The following is a 9,943-nucleotide window of genomic DNA, read 5'->3' as shown; positions in this document are numbered from 1 at the left end:
TTTTGTGTACCTTCGATTTTCCAGCATCTGCAGTTCCTTCTTAAACACTGTTGCAAAACATACTTGGCTAATAAAGTATTATTGTGATTGCGATTGTGAATGTGATCAACAAAATCATCAGGAAAGCTGGCTCCGTCCTAGGGGTGGAGTTGGATTCATGGGAGGTGGTCTTGGAGGGGACGATGCTCCTCAAACTGCGAAGCATCCTGGACAATACAGCTCACCCCCTCCATGACACACTGGTCACCATGAGGAGCACCTTCAGCAACAGACTGGTTCCACCAAGATGCAGGACAGAACGCCACAGGAGATCCTTCTTCCCTGTGGCTATCAAACTTTACAACTACTCCCCATTCTGTTGTGGGGTAGACTGAGACTGACTCCCCCAATCTTTGCACATCCCCCATGCCTTTCCACTCGTCACTATAATTTCATTCTTGATGTATTTTGTGTTTTTATGACTGTTGGCAGATCTCCAACAGGAGGGATTTCCCTCCTAGGATAAATAAAGTTCTAATGTGTCATATCGTATTGTATTGAATAGTAGCTTTAAGAAACCACGTGAAGATTATAGCTGTCATTGAAAGCTCAATGTAAAGAAGTCAAGATCAGCATCGGCAATGCAGTAACAACATTAAATGGAAATTGGGCGTATAGAACGAAGAAATGAAAATAGATAAGCAAATAAAACCAAAGAGGAAATAAAAAATGTTCAATAATAAAATGTTCTGGGCAGCACAGTGGTGCAGCGGTAGAGTTGCTGCCTTACGGTGCCAGATACTCGGGTTCGATCCTGACTACGGATGCTGTCTGTACAGAGTTTGTACGTTCTCCCCGTGACCTTCCTGGGTTTTCGCCGGGGGCTCCGATTTCCTGCCACAATCCAAAGACGTGCAGGTTTGTAGGCAAATTGCCTTGGTAATATTGTAAATTTACCCTAGTGTGTAGCGTAGTGTTAATGTGTGGGGATCGCTGGTCGGCATGGACTTGGTGGGCCAAAGGGCCAGTTTCCGTTTTGTACCTCTAAACTAAACTAAACTAATTATGCAATGACCAAAAGGATAATTGAAGAAATATTGGGATCTGTTGGAGAGCAAAGAGGAAATCTGCCGGATGTGATGGTAGATGAGGGCAGTAGGTTGTTGTAGCAGTCCATGCCAGTATGATACACCGGCACTTCTGATACGTTAAACGGTAGAGTTTTGTTTTCCACGAGACACATATATTTATTAAAGATGCCAGCTGACACTTAAATGTCTACAAAATAAATGCCTGCACGAGGGTATTTTTAATGTGTCATTAAATGTGTCATGTACCATGTCATTCTTCACAAAGGAAAGTGGGGGGGGGGGGGGGGGGGGGAGGGGGAGGAGGGCTCAGATCCATATCCTGCAATTATATAGGAATCAAAATATTGGATGAGATAAGCACTGAGAAAGGAAATGTCAAGAGATTTAAGCCCCTTAACAATGGTTGAATCACTCAACCCAGATGAAATGTTAAGAAGGGGAAGTAACACAGGCTAAATTGTCACTTTTCAGTCTTCCCTGGAGGCTTACTGCCAAACACTGAGGAATGCTAATAGGACATTGCATTACAATAGAACATCCAGTGACTAGTGGAGTTCCGCAAGGCTAGATGCTGGGGCCGCTTCACTTCACGTTGCATATTAATGATCTGTATGAGGGGATTGATGGTTTTGTGGCCAAGTTTGTGGATGATGCTAAGATAGGTGGAGGGGGCAGGCAGTGTAGAGGAAACAAGGACTGCAGATGGACTTGGACAGGTTAGGAGAGTGGGCAGAGAAGTGGCGGATGGAATTCAATGTGACAAAGTGCAGAGTCGTACATTTTGGTAACAAGAATAAAGGCGTAGATTATTTTGTAAATGGAAAGAGAATCCAGAAATTGGAGGTGCAAAGGCACTTGCGAGTGCTGGTGCAGGATTCTCAAAAAGTTAATCTGCAAGTCGAATTGGTAGTGAGGAAGGCAAATGCAATGCTAGCATTTATATCAAGAGGACTGGAATACAAAAACAGGGATGTAATGTTGAGGCTCTATAAGATGCTGGTCAGGCTGCATTTGGAGTACTGTGAGTAAATTTGGGTCCCATATCTGAGGAAGGATGTGCTGGCTCTGAAGAGATCCAGGAGAGGTTTACAAGAATGATTCCAGGAATGAGTGGGTTAACATATGATGAGCGTTTGACAGCACTGGGCCCCTACTAACTAGAGTTTAGAAGGTTGAGGGGGACCTCTTTGAAACTTGCAGAATATTGAAAGGCATAGATAGAGTGGATGTGGAAAGGATGTTTTCACTGGTGGGAGAGTCTAGGACCAGAGATCATAGCCTCAGAATTAAAGGGAGCTCTTTTAGAAAGCAGGTGAGGAGGAAATTCTTTAGTCAGAGGGTCGTTAATCTGTGGAACTCATTGCCACAGTGGGCTGTGGCGGACATCAGTGGATATTTTTAAGGCTGAGATAGACAAATTCTTGATTTGAATGGGTGTCAAGGGTTATGGGGAGAATTGAACTGAATTGAATACATTTTGTTAGCCAAGTATGTATACATACAAGAAATTTGCCTTGCTGCTTTGCTCGCAAGTAACAACACGATATCCAGTAGACAATTAAAATTAAATCATTATAAATTAAACATGTGAAGAATTAAATAAAATACCAGAGCACAAGGAGGCTACAAACATTTGGCTGTTGAGTAGAGCTACTGCTCGTGGAAAAAAAGCTGTTTTTATGTCTGGCTGTGGCAGCTTTGACAGTCCGGAGTCGCCTTCCAGAGGGAAGTGCTTCAAAGAGTTTGTAGCCAGGGTGGGACGGGTCAGACGTGATCTTACCCACTCGCTTCCTGGTCCTTGCAGTGTACAGTTCATCAATGGGGAGAAGGTTGCAGCCAACAACCTTCTCAGCTGATCGGACGATGCGCTGCAGACTCTGGATGTCGTGCTTGCTGGCTGAGCCAAACCAAACCATGATGGAGAAGGTGAGGACAGACTCTATGATGGCTATATAGAATTGGACCATCATTGCCTGTGGCAGATTGGGTTTTCTCAGCTGCCGCAGGAAGTACATCTTCTGATGGGCCATTTTGACTGTGGAGTCGATGGTGGCCTCCAATTTAAGGTCCCTGGAGATGATGGTTCCCAGGAACTTAAACGCTCCACGGATGTGACTGTGGTGTTGTTGGTGGTGAGTGGGGGGAGGGGAGGGGGAGCTCTCCTAAAGTCTACAATCAATTCCACCGTCTTAAGAGCATTGAGCTCCAGGTTGTTGCTACGGCACCAGGACGCCAGCTGCGTCACTTCCTGTCTGTAGTCAGATTTCTCCCCATCCTGGATCAGTCCAATCAGGGTTGTGTCGTCCGCAAACTTGAGAAGCTTGACAGAGGAGTCTGTGGAGGTGCAGTCATTGGTGTAGAGAGAGTAGAGGAGAGGGGAGAGTACACAGCCTTGCTGTGCTCCCATGCTGAGGGCCTGCGGGTCCGAGATGTGGTTTCCCAGCCTCACATGCTGTTTCCTGTTTGTCAGGAAGTTGGTGATCCACCGACAGAGGGGAGAGTTTGGAGTGTAGTAGCTCTGGCACAATGGTGTTGAATGCAGAGCTAAAATCCACAAACAAAATCCTCACATAGGTCCACTGGTGGTCTTGGTGCTGCAGGATGAAGTGCAGGCCAAGGTTGACTGCATCATCTACAGATCTATTGGCCCGATATGCAAACTGCAGAGGGTCCAGCAGGGGGTTTGTAATATTTTTCAGGTGGGCTAGCACAAGCCTTTCAAGGGTCTTCATGATTACAGAGGTCAGTGCGACAGGCCTGTAGTCATTAAGACCAATAATCCTTGGGCTTTTCGGTATGGGAACAATAGTGGAGACTTTGAAGCAGGCAGGGACAGTGCGGGTTTGCAAGGACCAATTGAAAATGCCTGTGTAGACCGGTGCCAGTTGTTCGGCACAGAGCTTGAGGGTAGAGGGGGAAACATTGTCCGGTCCTGGAGATTTCTGGCTTTTCTGTTTCCTGAATAGCTTCTCCCCCTCCTCAATTGCTATTGTTAGTGATGGAGAAATGGCCAGTGATGTTGGGCAGCAAGGATGCCACAGGGACTGGGCATGTGTCAGGCTGTAAGTAGGTGTGAAGTGGTGATTGGGGAGGAGTGGGTGGGGGAGGGGGTACCGGGGTTATGTTTCTGTCTATTGAACCTGTAGTAGAATTTATTCATGTCGTTGATCAGCTGACGATTGTCCAAGGAGCAGGGGGGGGGGGGGGGGGGTCTTCTTGTAGCTAGTGATTTTGTGCAAGCTCTTCCAAACTGATGAAGAGTCATTAAATGATCATTTGCTCCTCAACGTCTCAGAGTACCTTTCCTTGGCAGCTCTGATTCCTTTTCTCAGCTTGTACTTGGCCTGCCTGTAGAGGTCTGCATCCTCGCTCCTGTAGGCCTCATCTTTAGACTGGCGGAGCTGTCTGAGTTCTGCTGTAAACCAGGGCTTGTTGTTGTTGAACCAGGTCTGGGTCCTAGTGGGAATGCAACTGTCCTCACAAAAGCTAACATATGATGTCATGTTATCTATATACTCCTCGAGGCTTGTGGTTGCTTACCTGAACACATCAGTGCAGTCAAAGCAGGACTGTAGGTTATCAATGCCCTCGCTTGTCCAGTTTTTCATTGTTCTGACCACAGGCTTAGCAGATTTTAGTTTATGCCTGTAGGTCGGAATAAGGTGAACTAAACAATGATCAGAGAGACCCAGACCCGCCCGGGGAACAGAGCGATATGCGTTCTTGATTGACGTGTAACAGTGATCGAGTGTTCTCTCCCCTCTGGTGGGGCAGTCAACATGATATCTGTATTTTGGAAGCTCTCGGCTGAGGTTAGCTTTGTGAAAATCCCCCAAAACAATGACCATTGAGTCCAGGAAGTCACTCTCTAACTTCATTTGACTCACAGTTCATCAGCGAGTTGTCTTCGTGCCTCACATACGCAGGCTTGGGGAGGAATGTAAACTCCAGTGAGAATAAAGGAGTTAAATTCCCTCGGAGAGTAGAAGGGTTTGCAGTTTATAAAGAGGGATTCTAGATTGGGAGAGCAGAAATTTGACACTACCGTGATGTCGCTGCACCAGTTGGTATAGAAGCATATTCCACCGCCTCTTGATTTCCCCGCTGCCTCCACTTCACGGTCCGCTCTATGAGGTTGAAAGCCAGCCAGTTGCAGCGCGCTGTCCGGGGTCGACTCACACAGCCAGGTCTCGGTGAAGCACAGGGCAGTGGCTCGAGAGAAGTCTTTGTTTGTCCAGCACAGGAGTTGCAGTTCATCCACTTTGTTGTTGAGAGAACGCACGTTTGCCAGGAATATACCCGGGCGTGGTGTGTGTAACTCTCGTCGCCAGAGTCGGGCGAGTGTTCCCGAGTGCTTCCCCCGGGTCCTCCTCTGTCTCAAGACCTTGAACACAGCCACAGCGCCATTGACGAGGATGTCCAAATAATCCACCAATGTTTGGACCTACTGAATATGTTAATGAGTACCTCTCTCATGAAAATAATCTTTGTGGGGTTTTCACAGACGACACAAACGAACAAACATAGACAAAACAGCAAGGGTGGTGCACTGTGGCAAGAAAATGGGATTAGGAGGCCGAGATCAGCCCTGAATGAGTGGCGGAGTAGACTCGATGGGCCAAATGGCCTAATTCTATTCGTACAACTTGTGAACTTGTGAACATAAAACACTGCACTAGAACCGGCCATTCGACCCACAATGGCTGTGCTGGACATAATGCCAAGACCTTCTCTTACCCACCTGCAAATAATCCTTATCCCTCCATTGTGGCTCCATTGTGGCACCATTTGTAACATGGCATTGTTGTCCAATAATTGCAGGTTGGTCAGTCTAACTTCCGATGTGGACTAATTATGTCTTAGCTGTGGGCCAGGGCATTTATCGATGTATGATGGACTACTGTCTGACTAACTTGTCTTCTACCTGTTCCACCATACAATCATCTAGTTGTAGTTTAGTTGTTTAGTTTTAGTGTTGAAGAGACAGCATGGAAACAGGCCTTACAGCCCACTGAGTCCGCACCAACCAGCAATCACCCGTACACTAGTTCTATCCTGGGGAAAATTCACAAAAAGCCAATTGACCGACAAACCTGCACATCTTTGGAATGTGGGGGGAAACCAGAGCACCCAGAGAAAACCCACGTGGTCACAGAAATGACATACAAACTCCGTACAGGCAGCTTTTGGTGTGCTGGCCTTTATAAATCAGAGCATTGAGTATAGAAGTTGGGATGTAATGTTAAAATTGTACAAGGCATTGGTGAGGCCAATTCTGGAGTATGGTGTACAATTTTGGTCGCCTAATTATAGGAAGGATGTCAACAAAATAGAGAGAGTACAGAGGAGATTTACTAGAATGTTGCCTGGGTTTCAGCAACTAAGTTACAGAGAAAGGTTGAACAAGTTAGGGCTTTATTCTTTGGAGCGCAGAAGGTTAAGGGGGGACTTGATAGAGGTTTTTAAAATGATGAGAGGGATAGACAGAGTTGACGTGGAAAAGCTTTTCCCACTGAGAGTAGGGAAGATTCAAACAAGGGGACATGACTTGAGAATTAAGGGACTGAAGTTTAGGGGTAACATGAGGGGGAACTTCTTTACTCAGAGAGTGGTAGCTGTGTGGAATGAGCTTCCAGTGAAGGTGGTGGAGGCAGGTTCGTTTTTATCATTTAAAAATAAATTGGATAGTTATATGGATGGGAAAGGGATGGAGGGTTATGGTCTGAGCGCAGGTATATGGGACTAGGGGAGATTATGTGTTCGGCACGGACTAGAAGGGTCGAGATGGCCTGTTTCCGTGCTGTAATTGTTATATGGTTATATGGTTATCCGTAGTCAGGATTGAAACTGGGTCCCTGGCACTGTGAGGCGGCATCTCTACTGCTGCACCACAGTGCCGCACATTTGATCACTTACAAAGCATTGGGAGTCTTGTTGACTTATTGAGATTCATCTATATCATGTCCCCCTAGTCCTTACCTTTCACTCAATCATCCATCGTATACAACACATAATCCTCCAACATCTTTGCCAATGGGATCCCACTTCAGCCACATAATAATATAATAATAATAACTTTATTTATAGAGCACTTTAAAAACAACCACAGTTGCAACAAAGTGCTGTACATGACTAATCATGAACAAAATTTTTTTTATTACAAGACAATAAAAACATTAAAAACACTAAAACAGGAGCAAAGTCTCATGCAGGGTCAAAAGCAAGGAATAGAAAAGGGTTTTAAGACTGGTTTTGAAGATGGACAGTGAGGGGGCCTGTCTGATGTGCAACGGCAGAGTGTTCCATAATGTCGGAGCAGCAACAGAGAAGGCTCTATCCCCTCTGAGCTTCAGCTTAGACCTCGGTACCTCCAGGAGCAGCTGATCAGCTGACCTGAGGCACCGGGCAGGAGCGTCGGGATGAAGCAGCTCAGAGAGGTAAGGCGGAGCGAGACCATTTAAAGATTTAAAAACGAATAAAAGAATCTTAAAATGAACTCGAATGTACACCGGGAGCCAGTGGAGGGAGGCCAGAATTGGCGTTATGTGCTCCCTCTTTCGAGTTCCAGTTAAAAGGCGAGCAGCAGCATTCTGAACCAACTGGAGACGAGCCAGGGAAGATCGAGTAACTCCAAAATAGAGTGCGTTACAGTAATCCAGCCTAGACGTGATGAAGGCATGGATTACTGTTTCAAAATGCTGCCGTTCAAGAATGGGCTTCACCTTTGCCAGCTGCCTTAAATGAAAGAAGCTGGACTTAACTACCGCGCCTATTTGACGATCTAATTTAAAATCACTGTCCATCTTAAAACCCAAGTCTAAAACTGTTGGCTTCACATACCGTGCCAGGGGACCCAAGTCAACAGGGGGAGGTTCACGGCAGCCATTGGGACCAAACACTATCACCTCTGTCTTCTTTTCATTAAAACCTAGAAAGTTTAGGGCCATCCAGGATTTAATGTCATCAAGACATAACAGAAGTGATTTGACAGAGAAAGCATCTTCCTTCCTCAGCGGCACATATAGTTGGCTATCATCAGCATAACAATGAAAAGAGATGCCATGCTTTCTAAGAATGGAACCCAGAGGAAGTAAGTACAGTGAGAAAAGCAGGGGCCCTAAAATTGAGCCCTGTGGAACCCCATATGACAGAGGAGCGGAGGAGGATTCAAAACCAGCAAGGCTTACACACATAGTTCTGTCTGCCAGATAAGACCTGAACCATTCCAGGGCACTGCCACAAATGCCCACTAGGTGCTGTAACCGAGATACTAAGATACCATGGTCCACTGTATCAAAGGCGGCAGATAGGTCCAGCAGGACAAGAACCACATAATCACCAGAATCATTAGCTAGGAGGATGTCATTAAAAACCCTTAGCAATGCTGACTCTGTGCTATGCATAGTTTTAAACCCAGACTGGAAAACCTCCCGAATATTATGCTCGTCCAAGAAGAGTTTTAGCTGAGCATAAACAACCTTCTCCAGAATTTTAGAAATAAAAGGCAACTTGGAGATCGGTCTAAAATTGGCCAGAACAGTTTGATCCAGGCCAGGTTTCTTAAGTAGTGGTTGCACTACTGCATGTTTAAAACTTACGGGGACAACCCCAGAACACAAGCTGCTGTTGATAATAGCAAGAACCGACTGCCCTATACTGGGGAAAACCTCTTTAAAAAGATGAGGAGGGACAGCATCACAAGGGGAACCCGATGGCTTAATATGGCTAACCACATCCTCTAAACGTGACAATGTCACAGGCACAAACTTATCCAATACCACCAGGCATGGGACAGAAACAGAGGGGTCAGAGGCAGGAGCTGAAATGAGAGCCCTTATGGAAACAAGCTTATTAATAAAAAAGTGCAGGAAGTCATTGCACATTTCAGACGATGCTTCCAGACAGACAGGCTGTGTGGCATTAAGAACAGAGTCAATGATTTTAAATAGCACACGTGGGTTGTGACGCATAGACACAATAATGTTTGACAGGTATTCTCTTTTGGCCTCTTTAACAGTGTTCTGGTAATGACGCCAGCAGTCCTTTAGGATTTGAAATGAAACCTGCAGCTTGTCCTTCTTCCACCTGCGTTCAGCTTTGCGGCACTCCCGTCGAGCTGTACGAGTTACGTCACTGAACCAGGGCTCGGGTTTAGCTCTAGGCTGCAATGTTTTTAATGGAGCCACAGAGTCCAGTATAGTTCTGCAGGAGGAGTGAAACCAAGAACTGATCTCCTCCGTACCAAGAGAAGTGGAAGCAGAGGGGGCACAGAGCTGATCGAAAGTAGCAGAGAACTGGCCGGCAGCAAAAGGGTTGAAAGTCCGACAGCGCCGAGCAGGAGCGCCAGGTTTAACTGCAGTACAGGAGAAACCAACATCAAATAATACAGGCATATGATCAGAAACCACACTATCACAGGTCTCCAAATTTAACACAGACAAGCCATGAGAGAGAACAAGGTCTAGTGTATGTCCATGTTCGTGTGTGGGACCAGACACACACTGCACAAAATTAAAAGATTCAATAAGGCTTAAAAAGTCCTTCACCAACGGCTTATCAGGACAGCACACATGTATGTTAAAGTCACCAGCCATAAGGACACGATCATAGTTGGGCATAATCCCAGCCAGAAAATCAGAGAAGTCATTCACAAAGTCCTTATGATATTTGGGGGGTCGGTAGCTGACAGCACAAAGCACCGGGTCAGAGCGACCCACTTCAAATAAAGTAGCTTCAAAGCTGGAGAATGAGGATGATATAGCGCACTGCTTGCATTTAAGTTATTTTATAAATAGCCGCTGTTCCACCTCCACGGCCTTTCATCCGCGGCGAGTTGAAATAAGAACAGCCAGCCGGTAAAAGTTCAATAAGAG

The 9,943-nt window shown here is 46.0% G+C and overlaps 1 long non-coding RNA gene across 1 annotated transcript; it reads left to right on the top strand.

Annotated features, from left to right (window-relative positions):
• Nucleotides 1–1,516: 1,516 nt before the first annotated feature.
• On the top strand, nt 1,517–9,582 carry LOC116988254. Its single transcript, XR_004415901.1, has 3 exons — nt 1,517–1,529; nt 4,595–4,598; nt 9,430–9,582. It is a non-coding gene; the product is annotated as an uncharacterized LOC116988254 (long non-coding RNA).
• Nucleotides 9,583–9,943: the final 361 nt, after the last annotated feature.

The sequence above is a fragment of the Amblyraja radiata genome, chromosome 27 (genome assembly GCF_010909765.2).
Source record: "Amblyraja radiata isolate CabotCenter1 chromosome 27, sAmbRad1.1.pri, whole genome shotgun sequence".
NCBI classification, from domain to species: Eukaryota; Metazoa; Chordata; class Chondrichthyes; order Rajiformes; family Rajidae; genus Amblyraja; species Amblyraja radiata.
The sequence above is the reverse complement of the archived record's forward strand: the minus strand, read 5'-3'. Positions and strand labels throughout refer to the sequence as shown.